Here is a 26,274-nt window from a genome sequence, read left to right on the forward strand (position 1 = left end):
TAAATGATGCCAGTGGGCCTGCAGCATTCCTTGTGTTACCAACTCAAGTAGCCTTTTAAAACATGTCTCAGCCTTGCCAATGTAGCCTGTCGTGCAGTTTTAAACAGTCATTTGACATTGCAAAATAAACCTTTTGCTAGGCCTAAAATGTCCTTTTTGATACTTATGAGTTACCCATTAGTTAGGCCTTAAACAGCCTATGATGCAGTGTATTTAAAACGTTGGACATTTTGTACCTTTAATTTTTATTAGTGAAAAAGTCCTAAATGTATTTCACTTTTGTAAGTCCCACCTCTCTCATAGGATAACATTGGGTTGCATGTTTACATTTGATAAGTGATAACTTTTGATTGGGAGCAGATAGAGATGAGGGGTGGGCGAAAAATTTAGCATCACTGGCGGAGTTTCGCCACTCTGCATTCTGCCTGGAGTGTGGATTTTTGACAAAACTTCAACCTCCAGAAGGGGGAGTTTGTCTTGCACGTAGCTCAACAACATTAAGTTTGAAGAATTTGCATCCCCTAGCGTGATTTTTGGGTGCTAGAACACCCTCTGTGACACTTCTCAAAGCAGGCGGTCTTTGCAGGTTGAGAAAGCTGCGACTTGAGTACAATATTTACAGAAAGAAGCAGCACCCTCTGGCATGCTGTGTGGTGCAGTTCCTGCTGATTTTACAGTGCAGAACACGCTCCCGTGCGAAAAATCAGCACAAGCAGCGCAAAGTGTCCTAATTCCGCCTTCTCAACAAACTCTGTGAAATCTTTCAGAGTTTTTATGTAAGGATGCAAAATTCTGCAGAGTAAAACTCTGTGAGTTCTGCCCACCCTTAATAGATATATGCTGTTTACTTTCAAGTGAATTGTAATTTAAGATCCTCCTTAAAGGTAAAATCAGATTTTTATAAATTATTTTTATTGAGTTTTTCAAAGTAAAACACATAAACAATGTCATTGCAACCATCTCTCTATGCAATGTCATTGCAACCATCTCTCTGTGATACACAGGTACAACAGATTACGCTGTTCTGAGTAATCACACATATCTGTGCTACTTGTTGCTCACTGGTGCATTATCTTTTTAACATACTTTTACTATTCGTTGCCCACACCTCCATCTATGGTCTCAAGGGGAGTTCGTCTTCAGGTAATCTCAGATTTAAAGTCACAATTATGAAAATAACACTTTAATAAAGTTTGCAATTTCTTGCTCTACTTATTTGTGCGTTCTGCCAGTGTCCTGGGTCACATGACTGTGAACAGCTCTGCTGTTGGGCTTTTTGTGTTGCTTCCAGACAGAAACACAAAGGGATCCTAGGTGTGGCATAATGGGCCATTCTGCAGAATGGCTGGGGAAGGGCTTTGCCCTGTCCCATTTATACTTCACAGGTGTTTGCCTCTTTTAGACACAAAGGAACCTAACACCAGGCCTGCCCTGGATTTTGTCACACCTAGGCAGTTTGGAGTCCTCACTGGGGAGAGGGGGGGAAGAACTTTTAAGAAATAGATGTGGGGGTAGGATAGGGATTCCTCCCACACAAAACACCAGGTATAAATATTGGACCTCCAGAGCCATTCATGAGATCATTCCTGGAGCTGTGGAAGATACAGTAGAAGGACTGCCCTGCTGCCACAGGACTGTCCTGCTGCTTGAAGGACTGGCTTGCTGTCTGAGAAGGAAGGCTGGACCTTCTTGTCTTCATCCCAGGCTAACCGGTGTGACTCCATGGGAAAGTTGGGTGACCTCCTGTTTGAGCTACAGGGACATAACAAGTTTCAGAGGCCTCTCTGTGATAGCCCAGTTGACCTGTTTCAACTGGGCCTGCTTGGTCGTGCACCCAGCACTGCTTGTGCACTTCTGGCCTCTGCAGGGGTGAGTCCCTGATCCCCAAGAGGTGGCACCCCAGGTCTTGGGCCCTTGGCTAGCATCTGAGTGTACTCCTCATAAAGAGAAGAAGAGAATTCTGAAGTATGGGCTTCACATAACTGCAAACAGGCCTGTTAGTGCTGAAACCCTGCCACCTGTGATGACCATCAATTCAAGGCTCCAGTGAACCTTACTAGTCACATCAAAAACAACAGTCTGAGGCAACCAGCAGCTTGAGACTTGCTCTTCACTCTACAGCAACAACTGTCAAGGCGAAGCTACCACAACAACCATCTCCAATGCTTGAGCGTCTCTTTGCGCTACTGCAACAACTTCCTATGATGCCCCTCCTGCCTACTGCACTACAGTGAGGATCCTGTGCAATATTCATCCTTCTCCTTGTGGCCTTCTCCAATGCAAATGGAACTCTTTGTGCCAGACTTAGAAGGTAAATTTTCAACAGGACGAACCTGGGTTCTGCATCCAACCTGTTCTTCATCGTGGTCGGCATGAACTTGTGACTTTCCTGAGTCTAACGTGGCCTGATGATCTGATGACCGGCAGTAGTGCTTTATGCTTTTATTCTGTATTTTCTTGGTTCTATCAATTGAATTATTGTCGTTCTTTGTACCATTTTATCAATTAAAATTTCCTCTGTTTTTTCTTTGTGATTTGTATTGTGTTGTTTTTCACTTTTTTACTATTTGTGTGCTAAATAATTTCTTCACACATTGCCTTTAAAACATTAAGCCTGATTGCTTTGTGCCAAGCAATCAGAGCATTAAGCACAAGTTGATTTAGTACCTTTTTATGAGTCACCCTGGTAAGGGTATTGCTTGTTAACTGAGAGGGGCTTCTATCTGTCTCAACCTATAACCCAATTTCTTACAGATACAGTAAACTAATCTTAGTAAGCCAGTGTGATAGTTCATTTGTTTGGTGGGCCTGGAGCTGATATCTTTGTGTGGCTGGCAGCCCCACTCTTGAATCCCATCATGACTTATTTATGCTTTCATCTTTCTGAAGGTGATAATCTGGATCCCATTAAGTTGACCGATAACGCTGGACATATGGGTTCAAGTGTGCTGCATCCCCCACAAAATAACCATGCTGCAGTTTTGAATGTGAGTGAGCATCAAAGAGGACTTTAAATTCTGTTTTTATCTTTGTCTTATTTGCTGTCTTCAAATATAGAGATCAAATGGTAGCCTAGCCTTCTGACAAACTTTTGTTTATTGTTTTGATATAGTGACTGACGTTTACTTTTCATTCTGTTACTGTAAAGTGTGTTGATATTGTAATAGTGAACTATGTGACAATCTTGCTTGTGTGAATGGAAAGGCTGTTGGATGCTATTTTCTTCTAACACACCACAAAATATAAATACTTATAAATAAACTACATAGTCAAAGTTTATTTCATAATTTGGAACTCCTATGAGCTTCACATTAAGACAAAAACCATAACAAAGTAACACAATAAACCACGAAAAAAAACATAAAAAGTAAAACACTGAAAGAAATGTACAAATGATTACTGTTAAAATGCATCTACATAGACACTTCAAATAGTCGTAAAAGGATCAGAATAAATTTGGGAATGCTTTAAAAAAAGGTAAAAGTCTGAAAGCAAAACATTTCTCCTGATGTTTGAGCCTTAAATTTCAGTGAGAGGGGTTTCAACCACTTTTTATGCTATACCATCAGCAATGGGCAAACAAATAAAACATGTTTTAAATCTTGAGTATCCATTTGACAAAGATCAGACATATTCAAGGTATCATGCCATTGAGCGGTTAAAACTTTTAGTGGGAGCATATCCATTCTTAATAAAGTGCAAAAATGCCTCACGCCATGCTGCAATTTCCATGCTAAGTAGGGTTGCATTTTTTTATAATAGCAGAGTTAATCAAGGCATCAAGGCCCGTATTTATACTTTTTGATGCTAAACTGCGCTAACGCAGTTTAGCGTCAAAAAAGTTTGCGCCGGCTAACGCCATTCTGAAGCGCCATGCGGGCGCCGTATTTATTGAATGGCGTTATCCGGTGCAAGCAGACCGGCGCTGCCTGGTGTGCGTGGAAAAAAACCACGTACACCAGGCAGCGCCAGCGTAGGGAAAAATGGCGTTAGGGCGTCTTAAAAATGGTGCAAGTCAGGTTGACGCAAAAAAATCGCCTCCACCCGATTTGCGCCATTTATTATGACGCCCAGACGCCATTTACATGACTCCTGTCTTAGCAATGACAGGAGTCATGCCCCCTTGCCCAATGGCCATGCCCAGGGGACTTATGTCCCCTGGGCATGGTCATTGGGCATTGTGGCATGTAGGGGGGCACAAATCAGGCCCCCCTATGCCAAAAAAAATTATACAAAAAAAAAAAAATTATACTTACCTGAACTTACCTGAATGTCCCTGGGATGGGTCCCTCCATCCTTGGGTGTCCTCCTGGGGTGGGCAAGGGTGGCAGGGGGGGTCCCTGGGGGCATGGGAGGGCAGCTGTGGGCTCATTTTGAGCCCACAGGTCCCTTAACGCCTGCCCTGACCCAGGCGTTAAAAAGCGGCGCAAATGTGGGTTTTTTTGACCCGGCCACTCCCGGGCGTGATTTTTGCCCGGGAGTATAAATACGACGCATTTGCGGCGCAGTCATTTTTTTGGACGGGAACGCCTACCTTGCATCTCATTAACGCAAGGAAGGCGTTCACGCAAAAAAATGACGCTCTTTCCTCCTACTTTGGCGCTAGACGCGTCTAACGGCAAAGTATAAATATGGCGTTAGTTTTGCGCCGAATTTGCGTCGAAAAAAACGACGCAAATTTGGCGCAAACGGAGTATAAATATGCCCCCAAATCTCCTCTTTTGACTACAGGATTTTAAGTTCAAATAATTTTGTGTAAAGAAGCATACTTTAGACAAATGTTCAAATGTGTGGACGATAACATAAAAAGTGCATTTAAAGCTAAGTCCAAATGTTCTAAAGCAAACATAAAATTTCTAAAAAACAGAGATTTCTCTCTCAGCATAAGAAAAACCTCTTTGTATATTATGTGCCTTAATGAAGAAGCATCGCTATTAAAAAGGCAATGAGCCCACCTAATCACCCCTGCTAAGCCTTGTATGAACACGCTTTTAATCCCAAACTTTAAACTTAGAGTGGCCATAGTTGCTAAGGTGTTATAGAAAATCAACTACATCTGTTAGTTCCACCGCATATAACAATATAGCAGGGATCTTAACTTGGTAGACTGCAAGCAGATGAGAATTTTTTTTTCTATCTACAGCCTAATAGAATGCTCCTAATCCACTGGCTTGTGATAGAGCCTTACCCTAAACTACAAATATTTCAAGTGAAGCACTGTGTTTCTAATTGTGAAGTGTGAAGCAAGTAAACATTTCAAAATTATCAAAATAAATCAAGACAATTCACTTGGTGATGTGCAAATGCCAATTATTCACAGAAACACAATTTCCACATTTTATAATTTGTGTGCTATATAATGTTATCAGGAAAACTGTATGTCTGTGCAACTTTAGTTTTCATTTGAATGAAAGATGTGCTATGTGTAAATAACCTCACCATGCACATGCATTAGTCATATATTTGTGACAGTGTGCTCCTAAATGCAACACCAGCTACAAACTACACCCTTAACACTATCCTGCTGAACGGTCTTGGGACTTTTGGGACATTTGTCCATTGTGTGATGCTTGGATTCGCCTGAAACCCTGTGAGTTCAGTGATGTAACATTGACAGCAGCACCCCTAGTCTGAAATTTGTTCTAGCGCCACTGTATTAATATGGATTTTTACAGCCCTGTGAAACATTCAACACAAATGTCTGCAATTGATACATGATATACTAGTTAATGTTCAAATACAGAGACTTTTAAAAGTGTAAATAGGGTTCAAGGGGTTGTAGGAAGGTGTGCAAATTAATAAGAAAAAGATAACCTGCAATTATTTTCTTAATTTTAATAAGCACAAAATGCTTTAAATGTATCTTTTGGTAAGAATCACAAAGCCCTGCTCCAAAGCTGTATTTAATATTCCAGTTTACATCAACTTTATAGGCTAAAGGTATCTGAAAGTGTAACAATTGATTCTTTAACGAAGAACTTTAAGGTCTCTTTAAATACCGTCCGCTTTTGACCAGTGTTACAGGGCTGGCGTTCTTCCAAATATACAATTGGTCACTAATTTACCAAAGGTCACCTGTGAGACAAAAACCCTAAAGCATTTTCAATGCATCCTACTTGTAATCAATGTTTTGGATTATTTGGGCTTCAAAATGCACCATTTGCCCCATGTTGTCTCAGAATGTCTATGGGGTAAATCCCCATAAAAAGGTTTTTAGATTTGATCATAACCAGTGTGACAACTTATGTCAGTGACAGATTCTTGGAGTCCCAGTGGAACTAGAGGTGCACAAAACTCATGTAATTTCCTTTCACGTAACTTCAAAAAACCATGGCAAAATTACACGTAATTACACAAAATGCAAATCTGTCATTTCGCTCTTTACTTTATCATGAAATGTGCCCTCACGTCAATTTTTGACACAAGGATACATTTAAACAGCACTGTAAACTACTGGCACTTGGGTTCTGTTTTTCAAGTGTAATTTAGCAGGAATTGCACTATTCACAGTACATTTTTACTGCATAATGCCCCTTTCATGTTAAATGTTTGACACGAATGCTGCATAATTACATGAAGTGGCGTAATTTATGATGACATGACACCCACACTTATATGGAACAAATATTTTTTGGGATAAAGAACCTTCTCCTGCTTTATTAAGACATGCTTGAGCATAGGTATCTTAACTCTGTCCTGGAGCGATAATACTGCCAGGATGGACTTAATTTGCTCATTGAGAGAATTCTTAATAAAGTAATACTGGAAATAAGGGGGGATCTAGAGCTGTAAAATTGCTTCAGGGTAAACCCAAAGATATTTTTTAATGCGGGTAAATTAAAAAAGGAAATAATAGGAATGTCTAATAAGTACTATGACTGATTGATCTTCAATGTTTGCATGTTTCAGCATTAGGGGTCAGAAGTCTTCATCTGGCTTAAGGTAGATCCCTACCTAACTGTTACATGTACTCATACACACAGGGCCCAATAGGGAACACTTTCTTATCATACCGCAGTCGGTTGTGAGACTGCAAAGGATGCAACCTAAAGAAGTATATAAATATAGTGAAATAAGAAACTATAAACTATACCTACACAATTTGCATGCACAAAACCAAACCACAACTGTGTGTTTTCAAAGTGATAAAACATGCAAACATTGCAGATCAACAGGGTGCACGTGAAGAAAGGTGAAAACATGCACTCTCTATCATACAACCTACTCTAACCTAAGGGGTACTTAACTGGAGAGGCACCCTCTGTAGTCAAAACCTTGTATGGCTAAAAATGTTGTTAGTCAAGTCACAATAATCTTCAGGCTTTACTGAGTGTGAATATGATGCCAGTAATCCTTCTAGTCGTAGCTACTAAAACACACTTAGCTTTATTCATAATATATGGTAATTAGGTAATTATCATTATTCGTACGCTCAGTCAGAATTGTATTACTTGCAAACAGCAAGGTCTCTCATTGCTTGAGCCATTTATTTAGCCTGTAGAAAGCCTATAGCAGCCTTCATTGTGTGGTTTGTAACTTTTCTCATTTGCAGTCACTATAACCATGCCGCTGCAGAATTCGTAACACACATTCAAACAACATTCAGACCACTTACTTCGTCAAGAGGCTATGCTCATCTTTTTGTGCCTAAAACCTGTCTGCCATCTGCTGTAATGGTGCCTGATAGTCTGACGGACTGAGCATTTTATATGGTTGGCATACTGGATTCTCCAGTGAGTTGCACTGTTGTGCATCACACGCCACGTATTGGCATGCAGCCTCTGAAGTCATTGCAGTGTAGCTGGTACAGTGGAAATAGGAAAAATAGCTTATTAAGGTTACATGTATCCAATACTTCTCTATCAGTGCTATCTGACTGATAGATTCAAGGCAAAAACTGATGTATTCTGAGATCCGTTGGCAAGACAAGAAGTATCATGCCTTGCCTACCAGTCTCTGCTTATATATTTTTTTGCATCCAGTCTGTCAGTCTATCTTTCCATGGTGGTATAAGGTTACCTATGTTGACGCATGCCACAACAAGGTGTCTGAGGTTTATTTATCTAGATATATCTGGTTGCAGTCGGACTCCACGTGTCTGTTGCTGATACAGGTTGTTACACTTGTTGTGATATATTGCATTGATAGGAAATGCATGCAACAGCAGTGGGTGTAACGCATATAATTTTCTGTAGTGTAATTATGCAAATTTAGAGAAAAATTACACAAGAATACATGGGATTATGCAAGAGTGTAACCCTGCATTTAGGGCTAATTTCTTAGCGCAAAATGAATCCTTGCATCCAAATGGACCACAGGATGCATTTTGCCCCAATAAAATACATCTAAATGCAGCAGACTACCAATAGCAGCAGCTACTCACACTCTGTTCCTGTGCTTTTGTAGTAGGACCTTTTGCCCCAAATCACTCTAAATAATGTGTACCGGAGTAGCATGATTATGTAATTTTCCTTCAAGAGTAACACAAGATGACAGAAATGTCTCTGATTACTCCAGTGCCATTAACATTTTGCCCAGGCTTATCGACAATTTCTTCTTTTCCTCTCACTGTCCTTTGGTGGATCAATATTTTTGCATTCACACTAATATCATTAGTAATTTTTTTTTTAAAACCCTGATTCACTCTAAAATTCCTTAAAAATCGATTTGGTTTGCAACAAGATGTAAAATATTATTTGTCTCACATACACACATACACACAAACATTTCCCAGTATTCCTCAGGGAAGAATAATACCATTCTCAGATTGTAAAGCCATAAACCCCCCAATTTTCTCCCTCACAGCCTGAATGCACCCTTCTTGTTTTTATCACTGGGGGTTCATGTGCTCCCCCATGCCATTGCTCCTGGCTACGGCCCTGCCCTAAAAGGGTTGGTAAGTGTATTACACGGTGAGGTTGCACAACCACACCATTTAATACATCCCATTACTCACAATAGCTAAACTCTCCATGATGAACTCTGACAAAAATAGACCCACTGTGTAGCATGTGGTAGACTGCCATACAAATGTGTTGGTTTTTAAGAATAGACACGAACTTGGTAGTAGTAGATTTACTCTTTTAACACCATACCTATGTACCTTTAAAAAATATATCTATATATATCTATATATATCTATATATATATCCATATCTATATATATCTATATATATATATATATATATATATATATATATAGATATATATACAGATTTTGCCCTAAGGTAACTCGCGCCCCCGCCATGCACAGTTTTTATGAATAATTTTACAACAAATTTTACAATTATATTATCAATGATGTTATAAAAGATGCCATGCATGCAACAATATCTGGGGTACTTAGGAGTGCACGGCGTGGGCACAAGTTATAATTAATTTAGGGCATGAGTTATAGTTACTTGAAATAACTATAACTATAACTCGTGAATTTCTAAGGTTTTGTACGAGTAAATTCAGAGCCTAACTATAATGTCACTGAAACCTTTGTTTTTTTATTATTATATGTTAATCCGACCACCATCAGGCCCTTTGGCCAATCCGCTATAACCACCCAACCCTGAGAGAGAGGGAGAGACAGAGAGAGAGTGAGAGAAAGAGAGAAAGTGAGAGATTGAGAGAGAGAGAGAGAGCGACAGACTTGGATGAATGATGTACTTAGATTGAGATATTTATGGAAAAATAAAAATAAAAATGTTTTCTTCAATTGAAAAGAGTGAGATCACATTTTAGTATGTAACTTAAATATTTATAGTTAAAAAAAACTAAAGCAGGAAATGACCACAGACTCAAACTAGCAGCCTTAGCCTTTAATGTGCATGTCTGAGACTTTAGCCACTAGGCCAGAGGAGACCCCTTAGTGTGCAGTATCCAGACTTAGTAATGACATTCAAACCACAGGTTTTGAGGGGAAATTGACTTCGATGTTTCATTACTAGGAATATTCCACAGTGAAAACACTAGAAAATAAACAGACACACTGCCAGACCATACTAGGATTTCAACCTTCAGCCTACTCAGTGCCAGCACAGGACGTTGACCATTAGGCCATAAATGAATCTGTTCTGCGCTGCATGAAGACACAACTATGACATTCTTACCAAACATCTTGCTAGACTGACTCTTTGAAGTCATTGTACAGGGATAGCATTATAATAACAATCTCTCTTTCAATTTTCTAACATTTTGTGGGACAGAAGAGAGTGAGTGACAGGACTGGGGAGGGAAGTGCCTGAAGTCCCCCGTGGTCCTAGTTGACTCCACACATACTGTGGGAGCTGGCAATGTCCCACAAGCAAGGAGCTGCTTTAAAAAGCAATATTTTCATAATTTCCCTAAATGCACATTTTCATGCAGGGATACAGATGAACATTTCACTTTCTGCAAGTGAGAGACGTTTGACAGCTCTCCCTTGCAGAAAGTAAAGCGTTTGCTCTGACTTGTTGGGAACTGTCAAAGCTTCTGCCAAGTGAGAGCAAACAGCTATGTCCCGGGGTGGGTATCCCGGGACATTGCAGGAGCTGCCCCTGGGGGGGTGGCAGAGCCCAGGCCATCATTGGCTCCTTATGGGGTGCCCCCCTCCAATGATTCAATTAGCCCTGGGAGGTGTGGTGGCCCCCAGGGATGCGGGAGGGAGGGGTGGCACCACAATTAATTTATTAGCCACGGGGAGGTAGTGGTCCCCAGGCCAGTGGCCCCCACATTAAATTTGTTATTAGCCACGTGGAGGTGTTGATTCCATGGGCTGTTGGGGGGCACACAGCCGCCTGCACTCATAATTTCAATGCCACACGGAAGGTGGTGATCCCAAGTGCTGCGGGGGCAGCATGGCACCACCACATTCAATATCTTTAATGCCCCTGCTTTTTATTTGTTATTAGCTCGGGGAGGTGGTGGTCCTCGGGGCTGTGGCGGGGCCATTCAGCCCCCGCATTGTATTTGTTCTTTTCTTTGGCAAGGTGGCAGTCCTTAGGGTTGCAGGGGGGCCAGGTGGTCCCCCAAATTCAATATGAATAAGCCCCGGGGAGGTGGCAGTACCTAGGGCACCAAACTGCCCTAGGAGGGGGGCCAGTGTGCTCCCCTCCTTTATTTCAAAATGCCCCCGGGACCTTGTCTATCCAGGGACTATTTTAAACCAAGCCTGGGAGCCAGCGCTTTTTTTAAAATAATTTTGCGATGCAAATTTGCGGATTCACCTTCATGCTTTTTGCCCTGTTTTAGTGGTAACCAATAAAAAAGGAGAGGTTAAAAAAGGTGCATTTCCAATGTTAATTCTAATAACCTGCTGAGATCTGACTGGCTGCCAACACTTCAGCAAGGAAGTTTTGGCAGCCATGTTGGAACTCGACATCAGCCGAGTATTTGAAAATAAGATTAAAAAAAAGAAAAGGGGCCAGGTTAGGGACACCCTGACCCCTTAGCTCTAGTGCTGGAGTCCCAGAGTGAGCTCCACCAGGCAAAAAAGCATTTTTGTTTAAACGCTGGCAGGAAGCACGGTGCATCTGTCAAAAAAAAAAAAAAAACAAGAGTGGGGTCCCGCATTTCTTTTAGTGAACTATGTGTTTCTCATGTTGCTGTCAGCCAAGCAGTGCTCGTTCTTGTGGGAGTCTGATTCCAGCAGATGTGAGGTGGCCCAAGGTAAATAAAGCTGCCTGAGCCAATCATAACACTCTATTTATAAATTGGTCTCTTGAAACTCTTGTGGACCCAACCGTCCAGATATACAATGATTTTTGTCCCTTAATTTCTCAAAAACTACTAAACTGATTTATACCAAATCGCAGAAAACACAATCTGTGGGCCAAGATCTAGCTTCCTGTCAAATTTGACGTAATTCTTTTCAACAGTTTTTTGCTGTAGCCTATCATAAAGAAGTCTATGGAAAATACATGGTGATTTTTCTTATTGGGACCCCTTTTTTCTCTGCCTTCACTTGACAGATCACCCAGAAACCTTCCATGCACAAACAAGTCAAAAAGAAGCACCTTTTTGGAAAGTTTTGTGAAAATTCGGTTAAACGATGCCAAAGTTATTAGCAGCTCAAAAAGCTTTTCCTATGTAAGAACAGGCCTAACTATAACTGCATAATATTTAGGAATTGATATTCCTTTAGTACACCATCCCAACTGTTACCCTACCTGTCTCGTTCTGGTGCTCATTTGAGCTGTAGCCAGCCCATCGATTTCCTGCGTAAGGATTATACTCCAAAAATCATTCTGGAGAAGGAAATTGTGGATAGAGAGGCAGGGTAACCTTTTTAAATACATATGTGTGCCATGTAATTGTAGTAACAATTGCAAACTCAGTCTTCCACTTATAGGCCGTACATTCCCAGATATTTTGCCTAACTGAGCCTGTGTAATTTAAAATTCGCAATCTATAGACAATGCAGGGCCCATTCACCAGCTTAACCATGTCATCCAGAAAAAATAGAAGACTTATTTTTCAACAGCCAGCCCGGTAAAGTAGTACATTTTGTAACAGGTCTTCAGACATACATAGTATGGTACATTTGTCATGTAAGACTTATAAAACACCCTTTGATATGTACACTGAAGCCTGCCTCTCCCCTCTTCAGTGTATGTTGCATCCAGCTTTCAGGAATGCACATATCTCTCTGGGGGGGGGGGGGGGGGGAATTTCTCTAACTTCCCTCCTCATGTTTCACCATCCAGGGCTGGGTATTCCAAAATGGAGCCCAGGGCACTCCATGTATTGTATCATTCACAGGCACATACACACACCCAGTGCATGTATACAGCCTATATACAGCACAACACTGTATCCTTGATGTACTGTACAACTCGTAGGCACCCACATATCCTGCACATACATTCAGCCTGCATTCACTGCACAGCACTGTATTTTTTATGTACTACACCACTCATAGGTGCACACATACGTTCAGCACATACATTTAACATACATGCACTGCACATCACTGCATTATTCATGTATTTCCCCACTCATAGGCACACCTACATCCAACACCAAGCATTCAGCATGCATGCACTGCACAGTACTGCACCATCCCTGTATTGTACCGTTCCCAGGCACATATACATCCAGCATAGCTACTCCACTCTTGCGCTGCACACCACTATACACAAACCAATATAGGCCAAGAGTGAGTTGAGCACTCAGCAGCTGAACTGTGACTGAGTGAACCTGTAGGCCTCATCCAGTGACACATGTCTCCGGTTACTCTGTCTGATCAGTACACTGAATGCACCCTCTGCTGCTTACCTCCTGATGAAGGCAGTATCCTTCCACCAGTAAGAGGGGAGCACTTTGGGCACCCCTTCGGGTCAAACAAGCCTGCAATCCATGGAAGAGGCCTATGTCATAGTGTACATGCATGATCCATGTTTGCCTATGACAACATAAATCAGCATTAGGGATCCATCAGTACAGTTATGGCACTCAGGGCAGGACTGCATGTCCATTGCCATGTGGACTTTTCCATCCCAACAGATTCCTTTTCCATAAGAATATGTGTTGTAATTGAGCCTAAAATAACGTTAACTGGTTTTGGGTCCTCCCCATACTTGTTGAGTTTTTGGAAAGGTCACAATTCACAAGACTCTGAAGGGTCATAGAACAGTATATTGCTCCTCCTGTACTGTGTGTATCTTGCATTGTTTGTGGTGCTGAGTGGACTTGTGCAAGTCTTACTATCAATGTGAGACTGTCATTGTGAAGGTGTTCGCACAAGTACACCTCCAGTGGATCACATGAGTACACAAATAATCAGGTCACAGGTCCTAAAAAAAAGAAGTGGGGGAATAACCAATTTAGGCAGTATTTAAGTGACATCACAATGCAACACATCAAGGAGTGTTAAATCGGATGGGCATCACAGGAAGGAACATCGAAACCCATGATTTTTAGGAATTGGTAGCATATGTGACATCACAAGGAGTGGCACTTTAAGACCTCATACATATGTTTAGCAGGTCTATCATGAGTACATTTGAGCGCATTACAAGTATACATGAAAACACTCCTTAATTAGGCAGAACACTCACGCTTTTGTAAGCTGCACACAAAGCAATATTGTCTTTTGTCAGTATTTGAAACAATTACCCCAAACATGTACATTTACAGATTGGGAATAGTTGGCACAAGGCTTATATGAAATCCTCAAAGCCCCATACTGGTTTGTTAAAACACAATAAAACTTAATTTAGCATAGCTTGCCACATCTTAACATAGCAAAATAACAAAACATAACATGGCCTAGAATACTATACCCAGTGCCACTGGAATTATGTGATTGTGTGTCCACGTCGATTTTTGCATAATTTGAGATTTGCCGCATTTGCCACATAATCCATCATTTGCCACATAATCTGTAGCGTTAACCAAAAAAAAATGTTCTAGCTCCAACGTTAGTCAGAACTATGTGACACATGTTGATGAGCAGTGGAAGGCCCTTAGCAAACGTTTACTGGTCACCCTATTGCTATATGTAGGGGGTTAACTGGTACAAAAGAGGTACAATTAATGCCCAGACAGTGTTAACAAGCTTAAAAATGGCAAAATAATGAAGTAATACCATTACAACATATGCCGTATAATGCAGCATGATTTGCCTTTCTTGCCGCACAATTTACTCAATACTGCCACATATTTTGACTCTACCCTGCGGCATAATTCCAGTGTCCCCGACTATGCCGTACCGTACCATAAAGACATAGTTTAGCATACCATGACATAAATACGTTGCAAAATATGATATAGCTTGACATGGAAATGAGCTTAACATAATTTAACATAGTTTAACATAGCTTAAACTAGCATTGCCGGATATAGCATGATATAAATGAACACAGTTAAACACAGCATACCATACGCTAATAGATTGTGTTCTAGTGAAAGTATGTTGCTTAAAAAGCCGAATGCTTACAGAAATTACTTCTGCTTTCTGATCTGGGAAATGTCTGCATGGTAAATATGTTGTGATGGCTATTTTTCACTCATATTTATTTCTCCCTCCTACCCTGCCATGTTGAGAGTTACTATATTTTCCCCAGAAGGAGCCCGCTGCAGACAATGCGGGCCAGATTGCGCCGCACAGTAAGGCATTGTTATACATACTCGCAAGACACCCACTCTGGGTCCGGCCCCCTGTTTGGGTTTCTCCTTTCAGGGTTGTTGCAGTACTGGCCCATTTTATCAGAAAAAAAATAATTAGAAAAACAAAAACAAGGATGAGCTGATCGTCCAGCTATGAAATGAATTCCAAGCGGTTGTTGATCTCTTGAGAGTCCAAACAGGACAGGCTTCCTGACTATTTTCCCCACATAACAGGAAATGTCAGAGCTCTATTAGCAGACACTGAACTGTCGTTGCCTGTCTCTTTTTCGAGGAAAGCTGCCTCCACATATAGTTTCTTTTCATTTCTACATCTTTTGGTCCTCACGCAGGAAGATTTGTAGGAAATTATTGGAAGTGGGAAGAAGTAAACATGTTTCAGTGAACAAAATGAGGCGGGTAGGAACTGCGGGCCTCTGCTAAAGAATGGTGGCTTTCCCCTCCACCACATTCCTGGTTCTCCTAGCAGTGGTTCTTAACCTTTTGACTTCTGTGGACCTCACATTATCATTACTGGAACTCAGGGATCCCCACTGAATCACTATTGGGAACCCCCACTGAGCCATTACTGGAAGCTCGGGACCCCACCCTAAAAATTGTCATTTGAACTGCAAAACAATACACCAAAAATACAGACACAAGATTCATTTAACACATACACAAATGATAACACATTTTATTTCATTTGCAAACAAATATAAATACAAAAAATAAAAATGTTAGTTTTAATATTAAGGTCGGGGCTTTTCTAATTTTAATTGAAGCCACGCATCGACCATACTATATTGTGTTTGTTGCACCTGAATCAATCTGAGGATACTAATTTAATTTTTAGCCTCCAATTTCAAATTCCTTGACATTACAGTACATTTAAACATTTTCATTTGTACATTTAGCCACTTTATTTATTTACACATTATGAATCAGTTAATATTATTTAATTTTCTTAGCAGTCACGGACAGCCTGGGGTGGCTTTGCAGACCCCCAGGGGTCCCTGGACCACAGGTAGGGAACCACTGTCCTACCCCATAAAGAGGTGGGGAAGCATGATCTTTCCTATCTGAATCAGCTGGGGTAAACCTTTGAACTGGTGTCTCATTCCACGAACGTCGCTTCATCAAAAGGCCAGGGATGGTTTGAGTGATATCACACGCCAATTGACCATTAGGTTAACTCACACTTATATCCTTACACATACACACACAATCACACATACTCGCTCAGATAAACACACTCTCCCCTGCATGCATGCACACAACATATATTTTAAAAGATTGTTTACTTACCTCTGCTGCCAGTGAGAGTCATATTCCAGCTAATTGTACTCCACTTCTAATACATTAATAGTGAATAATATACTGTTATTCACTCTTAGTTTAATAAAAACAATTGACAAAAACAAGGAGCTGGAGTCCCAACCGAAGTCCATAAGGACAATCTGCACTGTGTTTCTGGCTCGAGTTAGCTACCTCTAAGGCCAGGAGTCATAAATGCAGTGTCACAAGGGACAAGCCAGGTATCACAGATGCTACCTCTGGTGACCCCTAAATGTCATCCATGGCTCATCTGTGACGAGGCCGCCCGGTCATAGTGACAGCCACTGTTCCCCATTTGGGGCAGGGTGACAGTCAGTAGATTTCCCTGCCTGAGACCTGACTGGTTGGTAGACCAATCGTCCAGGTCTAAGTGCCCCTTCACGCCTGATTTTGTTTTTTTTATAATGGGTACGACTGCCTCATTTAAATGCAGTGGCGTTTAAGTTTTTTGACAAAAAAAGTTTATTGGGGAAATCTTGGTGATAATTACAGTATACCTTAGTATTCAAAACAGAATATTCAAATCGCCTATTACAAAATATTAAGAGTTCTATTATCATATGCATTTTTGGTTTGACATGGTTTTGTCCCAACATGACATTCCCCTTTTTAATAGTGATATCTGAGCTAGAAGGGAAGTCATTTGACATTGGAGGTCTAATAGGACACCGAATATCTCTTAAGAGAATCTTCTTTCAATAATGTACTTGGAGAAGTCATCTTTCAAAATAGAAAATAAAACTATGGGTTGTATTACATATCGAGTGGATTGACCCCGTCCATTTCTTTGTGCACACTCAATTGTGTGTGTCTGCTGCAAACATCGACTTTGCACTAAATTATGGAAACAGATGCTTAATTCTCAGTGACAGTGCAAACTCTGAATGTATGTAGTTGTAATGTGGAGGGTGTATATGCTAAAGCTGCAGTTTCAGATCATGGCTCAATCTTTCCCTGGAAGAGGATTCGGCCTAAATTTCAAGAGAGGGTAGCGATCTCGAGGACATTGTACCTGACTCAAGGAGGTTGCCTGCGCTGGTCTCTGGGCCCATGTGCTCCTCTTTTAAGCGGTCCCCTTGGTGGGAGTGCTGATGACTGCGCACCATTTCACATGTGGTACACAATCGATGTGCCTCCCACAGCTTGTGTGCGGTAGCACCCACATATGTAAATCAGCAAGGACCCAGCTGTACACTTTTTTGTATGGTTCCACACCACCATGCAAATGAGGAAACACCCCTGTGTCATCCCGCTAGTGCACATTTTGCATCTGTTTGATCTATGTTGAGGCAGCTGTGCAAGAGTCTTTGGGGCTTCGGTGATACCAATGTCCACCAGGGTTATAAAAAGTAGGTTCAAAATAGCATTGTGACCTCGGGTACATTGAGTGGTATGGCAAGGGTGTTGGTTTCCTTTCCTGTGGAGAAACCCCTTGCCCATTATCCCAAACAATTTTGAGTGTTTTCCTTCCCCTCTCATCCTGGATTGGGATTGTCATCCAACAGTTTATGAATAACAATAAATGCACCTGTTTGAGGTGTTTATCAAATAGGCAGGTATTGGCTTCCCGGAAAACACACACACTGCCCGTTCAAGCAAATGTGCTTATTCATAATATAAACTAATAGTAGTGTAATTGTACCAGTGAATGTTACAAGGGTCGAATGTAAATTCACATGTTGTGGGTACAAAACAGGAATTTAAACTCGAAAATAGAGATACTTGCACACATATTTAAATTGGCAGCACAAACACCTTTGACAATTAGGCCCACAGAAATCAAAACAGGTATATTTACTTATATATTTATAGTGACACTGATACTTCATGTGGTGTTCAGGTGATTTGGGGGAGCTGTGTGGTAGTCTCCATGGTGTAGACAACTTAAAAGCAGCATTTTTTATTGGCAGACTTGGGGGCATATTTATACTCTGTTTGCGCCGGATTTGCGTCGTTTTTTTTACGCAAATCCGACGCAAAACTAACTCCATATTTATACTTTGGCGTTAGACCCGTCTAGCGCCAAAGATCTTGGAGTTTGCGTCATTTTTTAGCGTGGACACCTTCCTTGCGTTAATGATATGCAAGGTAGGCGTTCCCTTCTAAAAAATGACTCCGAGGCATGTGCGCCGTATTTACACTCCCAGGCAAAAATGACGCCTGAGAGTGGGCGGGTCAAAAAAAATGACGTCCAGCCGCTTTAGCGTTATTTTTTAACACCTGGTCAGGGCAGGCATTAAGGGACTTGTGGGCTCGGAAGGAGCACAGAGGTGCCCTCCCATGCCCCCAGGGACACCCCCTGCCACCCTTGGCCACGCCAGGAGGACGCCCAAGGATGGAGGGACCCATCCCAGGGAACTTAAGTTAAGTTCAAGTAAGTATTTTTTTATTTTTTTTGGGTGGCATAGGGGGGCCTGATTTGTGCCCCCCTACATGCCACTATGCCCAATGACCATGCCCAGGGGACATAAGTCCCCTGGGCATGGCCATTGGGCAAGGGGGCATGACTCCTGTCTTTGCTAAGACAGGAGTCATTTCAATGGGGGTTGGGAGTAAAAAAAAATGGCGCAAATCGGGTTGAGGCGAAAATTTTGCCTCAGCCTGACTTACCCCATTTTTTGACGCCCAAGCTCCATTTTCCCCTACGCCGGCGCTTCCTGGTGTAAGTCATATTTTTTGACGCACACCAGGCAGCTCCGCTGGCTAACGTCATTCCATAAATAAGGCGCCCGCATGGCGCTTTGGAATGGCGTTAGCCGGTGTTAAATTTTTTGACGCACAACTGCGTTGGCGCAGTTGTGCGCCAAAAAGTATAAATACGGCCCTTGGTGTTAGTATTCTTTGCTTCAAGTTATAAAGGGACTGGCAAAGTCAACCTCTATGAGCCTCAAAGCTAGGGAAGTGGAATTTGAGAGTCAACTTTTACATAATCTGTTGAGACTCACATATGCATGTGGCAAATGGCCTTCTTTGCTACTAGTAACAATATATGCACGTGACATTGAACATGTACCTTTAAAACAGGTGAAAGTGTAACGTTTCCTACCGGGTGGGTTTTTCCCCACTGAGAACAATAGAGGTGACCCATGTGGGTGAGTTACAATCAGAACAGACTGGCTGCATGAATTTTCACAGGAAGTGGTACTCATTGATGTTGTGGGAGAGTGGGGAGGAGTCTATTCCAGTGGGTGCTGCCAAAGACGGAGAAGGTGTGCAGTTGTACAGTGCTGTTTTGGGTAGTTTGAGTGTAGCTTTCTGAATAGAGAGTAGCAGTAAAGTATCTTTATTGAATAGCTCATTTGTTGAGCGTTGCAGGTAGATTTGAATTTGCACAAGGCAGTCAGAGTAGGAACGATGTGGCAATCTACAGTGTTGGATTACCAAGGGGCCCACTCCTTTTAGGGGCCCCGTGACAACGGATCAAAATATTATTGATTTGATGTCGAAAGAAAATTACAATCAGGCTTTCTTAAATTGTTTCTAAAAGATAGGAAAAATGAATCAACAAAAAAAAAAATACTATTTATTAAAGACTCTATCGAGAAAATATTGTATTGATGTAATGCACCCAATAACAAATTAAAGTACTTAAACCAGAGTCATCTGATTTACATAACAGTTGGTCTCTTAGAAGCTCATCTTCTGTCAACTTGTAAAAAAAATGGTGCACACTACGTACGTGCAATGTTTAGTTTTGTATAGTAAAATTGGTTTATCAAAATTGTTGGTTGGTAAAATTATAAACGCATTAGGAGATAATTTGTGAGGGGGCCCCCGAAATTTTGATTACCAAGGGTCTCCGCAGGATTTCATCCAGCACTGGCAATCTTTATAGCTTCAGGAGGGGTCAGGCTAATGCATTTTTGGCCCTTTTAAATGTACTGAGAAAGAAATGAGAACGTGCCAGGGAGACAGTGTTTCCACCTAAAAGACTTGAAAACCTGAGGCTATTAATGAATGTGACACTATTAATGATGTACTACTACTGGAGGACAATTTGAAGGGTGCAGAGGTGGAAGAAACAAGCATTTATGAAAGACTTGCACTTTGGTTCTAGCAATAGGTTGGAACTCCACAGGGAGTTGTGCCGGCACTCAGTCCACAACAAGCCACAATGCTCTATTTGTGCCACTGCTAACAATTGCTATAGAAGGCCCTTGCTCACAGTGGTGGGTAGGCACTGCCTTTCTTAGATATGCCCTCATGTGACAGCTGCCACAGACACATAAATCATTCTGACAAATACCCAATTCAAAAATTCTTAAACATATACTTTTCTCATTCACATCTGAAACTGTATGAGTTTATTATATTTTAAGTAGATGCAGGAGCGGCTCGCGGCGCAGAAAAGGGGTGGGATTGGCACAATGCGGGAGCATTGGGGGAAAAGAGCAAAAAAAAAAAAAAAAACACTTAGCTGATTTCCCGCCGTGCCACTCTGTAGCCTCTACTGCAGGCAGAGGCACCCAGCCAGCCCTGTGACCAATCCAAATGCTTCTCTCATGCTGCTGGCAGCATGAAAGAAGTGTTTGAATTGGCTGAGGTGCCATGGCTTGGCACTCCGAGGAAGACTGGGAGCCTCGTACAGCTCTCTCCAACCCACATGTTGGAGACGGCTGGCCAAACACACATGCACACTGACGGGAGTGCTGTGCACTCCCCCTCCTCCTCCGTCCCTGTCACGCCACATGGCCCTGCCCCTTTAATAATAAAACAATAATAAATATGGTTTATTATCATTCTATTGTTAGAGGTTTGCAGCTGCTGCTGCTGGCGGGGGGGGGGGCGACGCTCCTCCGCCATCGCGGCGGAGCAGTGTACCTGGGAAATTGTGTATTGTTGCAATTTTCTTTTGCATCATAGTTGCATCACCAGAGACGTATATGCTGTTTAGTAAGGAGTATCGCCGTTACAAGATAGTTTTGAGACTGTTACTATGTGCTCACTACAACAAACACCATTTTGTTAAAGCAAAAGTGGATGCAATGTTCTATCAACATTAGGTCAAAATGCTTTCGTAAATGAGCACAAATCTTAACAACCCAGAGCACTTAGACAAACCAACAGCAAGACTTTACAATGTACAGTGCCTTTCTGTTCTCCCCAAACCGATTTAGTTTACATGCAGTGGACACAGTATATACAGCTGCTATTACAGGGAACAGAAATAAAATTAGATATTCGGCAAACACAGCCAAAAAATATTCTGTCACACACGAAAAGGGCCACTCTCTCTGGATTGATTTTGTAGCTACTCGAGCAGAGTACATCAATGGCATCACATAGAATGACGATATTGCCCCCTACCCTGCGCCATGCTGCTCTGTAGTTTAAATACGACGCACACATGGTGGCGGTAGGGTGGCGCAGGGAAACTGGCGCTGCACTATGTGCAGCGCCACTTTCCATAGATCTGCCCCTAAATGACTTACCAGTTCCGTCAGTCAAAACACAGATGAACAGGCTAACACGGATCCACAAGTAAGATAGTTATGGGGTTTCACTCTGCCTCTACAGCGACGCGGACAAATGCATCTACTGTACATTCATAGTCCTGATTGCAGGTGAAGACAGCCAAAAGTTTCCTGGGCAGTGCCATTCCATCCTCTTACTACAGACGGCAGTGTGGGGCCACCAGGAATGACAATATATCCCCTTCAGATGGTATCATGGGCCTTGAATTACACGTTATAAGCAGTGCATTGAACTAGCAGGCAAAGTCTGGAAAATGAAAGCAAATGTTTTCAGTGGTGAAGAGTACTGCAGGGAGGCAGTGGTGAGTTCTGAGCTAAATGCAGGCTGGTAAAATTTGATCAGTTTTGCCTCACATTGTACCGAGTGAAGGTTATGAGTGAATCCTCTGCTCTCGAGAAGCATTTGAGGTGGGAGGAAGCCAAATTATATATGCACGTACATGAAAATTGTATGTGTTCCCTCACGGCTATTTAGGAGATTGGCTGGCTGACAATTGATGATCCTTCTGTCCATCATCCTTTAAAGCTACCCTCTCATCCTCAGCTTCCTTGGGTTTTCCCCTGTGCTCTGTACGATCAGCACAGCCTTTAAGGAGGCCTTGTGCGGTTGCTGCTCAAGCCTAAAGGAAAAACTGAGATCCAATACCTGATCACAGCAGATTACAGTCATGCTACTACACCTGCAAAAGTCATTACTTCTGCAGGTGGGATAGGAGGTGGCAGGTGCTTCAAGAGGATGTGGCACCCTTCTAAACAAATATTTTTTTAAATAACGCCACTGCTGGACAGGGGCCTTCCCTCCACTGCATGGCTATACCGTTTTTCAAAAATGCCTCTCTGGCATGTTGAGGCACTCGCTACACCCAGCAGGCCTACAAAAGGCAAACTCACAGGAAGCTTACAGAACCACAATCAGTATTTAGGAGGCTGAGAATCTACATGAACAAGTTTACCTAATTCTATCTAGAAGAACTAAGGGGCTTATTAAAGAGAGGCTTGCGCCACCGTAGCATCAGTTTTAGTGAAGCAATGGTGGCGCGAACATTTCATCTGTATCTATGAGGCCACCCAAAGCCACTTTGAGTGGCTTTGAATGGCCTCATAGATATGGAGTATGGCAAGGCAGTGCAAATCTCTGTGTTGCCTTAAACTGCACAAGGGAGGAGTTCCATGGGGTTTGCAGTGGGTGTTCCCATGCAACACTCATGGATTTTGATGCAGCCCCAGATTTACAAGAGCCTGTAAATGTCGGGATGCGCCAAAACCTTACACCTCCCAAGGTGCCCGCTTCCTGCACAAAAGCAATCCTACTAGGCTGCTGAAAAGGCACCAGGGCAGGGCGAAAGGACAGCAATGAGTCGTATGCCATAGATATGGTGCATTCTACCCTTCCAGTATGATGCAGCTCAGCTCAGTAAGGTGACTCATGAGATGTGTCAATTTCAGTAGATATGGCAATCACTAACAAATATTCACAAGGTCACTTAGATGGTCACAGTTGGTTTTATTACAACTACGGTGTATATTTGCCAGCTAAACCATACTGATAGCTTGCCTTTGCCCTCATAACCTGTGGTCAGAAGTGATATCTCTGCTCCAGGCAACTGTGACTTTCCCAGTGGCTCTCAGCTTGGAATTGTTGAGTCCGCAAACACAAGAGAACTAATAATTCCAGGTTCAGAGACGCTGAACCCAGACTACTCAGTGGAGCTGTGGAGGCTTCAGACAGCCCCTGCGCCCAGCTCTTGCCCACACACACCAACCTGGGTGATAGCAAAAGATTCCAATCTAAAGTAAGAGGAAATCTGACCTCCTGCCACATGCTGACCCCATCCACTTCTCAAAGGCCAAGAAAAAATCCTCTAATATAATTTAACACTTGGTCCATGCAGGTGGTAAATGTTTGAAAATGTGGACATGTTATTTCTCCCGGAAAGGGGAAAAAAAAGATTCTATGGCCCATATTTATACTCTGTTTGCTCTGGATTTAGGCCCGTATTTATACTCCGTTTGCGCCGAATTAGCGTCGTTTTTTTCGACGCAAATTCGGCGCAAAACTAACGCCATATTTATACTTTGGCGTTAGACGCGTCTAGCGCCAAAGTATGGGCAAATAGCGTCATTTTTTTGCGTGAACGCCTTCCTTGCGTTAATGAGATGCAAGGAAGGCGTTCCCGCCTAAAAAAATGACGGCGACGCAAATGCGTCGTATTTATACTCCCGGGCAAAAATCACGCCCGGGAGTGGTCGGGTCAAAAAAACCCGCATTTGCGCCACTTTTTAACGCCTGGGTCAGGGTAGGCGTTAAGGGGCCTGTGGGCTCAAAATGAGCCCACAGGTCCCCTCCCATGCCCCCAGGCACCCCCCCTGCCACCCTTGCCCACCCCAGGAGGACACCCAAGGATGGAGGGACCCATCCCAGGGACATTCAGGTAAGTTCAGGTAAGTATAATTTTTAATTTTTTTAATTTTTTTTGGGTGGCATAGGGGGGCCTTATTTGTGCCCCCCTACATGCCACTATGCCCAATGACCATGCCCAGGGGACATAAGTCCCCTGGGCATGGCCATTGGGCAAGGGGGCATGACTCCTGTCTTTACTAAGACAGGAGTCATTTAAATGGCGTCTGGGCGTCGAAAAAAATGGCGCAAATCGGGTTGAGGCGATTTTTTTGCCTCAACCTGACTTGCCCCATTTTAAGACGCCCTAACGCCATTTTCCCCCTGCGCCGGCGCTGCCTGGTCTACGTGGTTTTTTTCCACGCACACCAGGCAGCGCCGGTCTGCTAGCGCCGGCTAACGCCATTCCATAAATACGGCGCCCGCATGGCGCTTCAGAATGGCGTTAGACGGCGCTAAATTTTTTGACGCTAAACTGCGTTAGCGCAGTTTAGCGTCAAAAAGTATAAATATGGGCCTTAATTTATTTATGCAAATCCAGCGCAAACTTAACTCCATATTTATATGTTGATGCTAGACCCATCTAGCGTCAAAAATATGGTGTCTGGTTCATTTTAAGGATGAGTGAAACTGCCTTGCGACAATGAGATGCAAGGTAGGCGTTCCCGTCCAAAAAATGACTCAAACACCTTAGCACCATATTTATCCAACAGGGCAAAAATGATGCACGGGTGGGAGGCGGACCCGAAAAATGATGCAAAACCAAATTTGTGTCAGATTTTAATGCCTGGGTCAGGGCAGGAGTTAAAATGAGCAAACACACCACTACTTAAGGAAAACACACACAAGCAACATCATAGCCCAACAGGACAACATGGAGGTGCTACTGATGCAGCTTGATAGACGATGCAGAGCACAGGACCAACAGTAGCAGCCCCCACCAACCCAACGTGGCCCCCAAAGGCAACGCAGAAGGTAGGAGAGGGTCTTCAGGAACAGAACAACCCTCCATGGCCTCAGGGAAAAGGACATCATCCGGAGGTATATATTCAACTGGGAAGCCATACAGCAGCTGCTGCACCAATTTGAGCTACAAATAACAGCCAGCCTGAAGACATCACACATTATACCACCGGTGACCAAGCTGCTAGCTGTCCTGCATATGTTGGAAAGTGTCTCCTTCCAAAAAATGGGTGCCCTGGTCGCTGGGGTATCACAGGCCTCATTCTCTAACTTCCTAACCAAGGTGTTAGATACCATCATCTCCCTCACACCCATCCACATCAGCTTCCCCAACACCCAGCAGAAGAAGCAGGAGATCAAACAGGGGTTTTATCAAATCCATGGCTTTCCGCATGTGCTTGGTGCAGTTGACTGCACCCATGTCCGGATCGTACCACCTGCAGCAAAAGAGTATGTATTCCGGAACAGAAAGCACACCCACTCCATCATTGTGCAGGCCATAGTTGACCACCAGGGATTGTTTACCAACATCTTGGCCAAGTATCCTAGGAGCGTACATGATTCCTTCATATTCCGCCACAGCAAATCCATAAACATAGCAATATACACACAGCACAGCAACCCTGTAGGACACACAATACATACACCACTACATTGACAAGTGGGCAGGAAGACACTGAGGTGTGACACAGGTAGTTATGTTGTACACCCTGACACAATGGGATACACACCTATGGACAAATGACGGCTGCCACAAACATTAGCTGCCATTCTAGAGCTACAAGGTACCAATGTCAAAGCACACAGGGGCATATTTATACTCTGTTTGAGCTGGAATTGCGTCGTTTTTTTTTACGCAATTCTGACGCAAAACTAACTCCATATTTATACTTTGGCGTTAGACGCGTCTAGCGCCAAAGTCCATGGAGTTTGCGTAATTTTTTAGCGTGGACACCTACTTTGCGTTAATGATATGCAAGGTAGGCGTTCCCGTCTAAAAAATTGACTCCAAGGCATGTGCGCCGT

At 42.7% G+C, this 26,274-nt stretch overlaps 1 protein-coding gene across 1 annotated transcript in view; it reads right to left on the reverse strand.

Annotated features, from left to right (window-relative positions):
- The window catches only part of SLC24A3 (solute carrier family 24 member 3), a 1,392,829-nt gene that overhangs the window by 104,835 nt on the left and 1,261,720 nt on the right, over positions 1-26,274 (reverse strand). The gene's annotated exons all lie outside the window — the stretch shown is intronic.

Source organism: Pleurodeles waltl, chromosome 5 (genome assembly GCF_031143425.1).
Source record: "Pleurodeles waltl isolate 20211129_DDA chromosome 5, aPleWal1.hap1.20221129, whole genome shotgun sequence".
Classification (NCBI taxonomy): Eukaryota; Metazoa; Chordata; class Amphibia; order Caudata; family Salamandridae; genus Pleurodeles; species Pleurodeles waltl.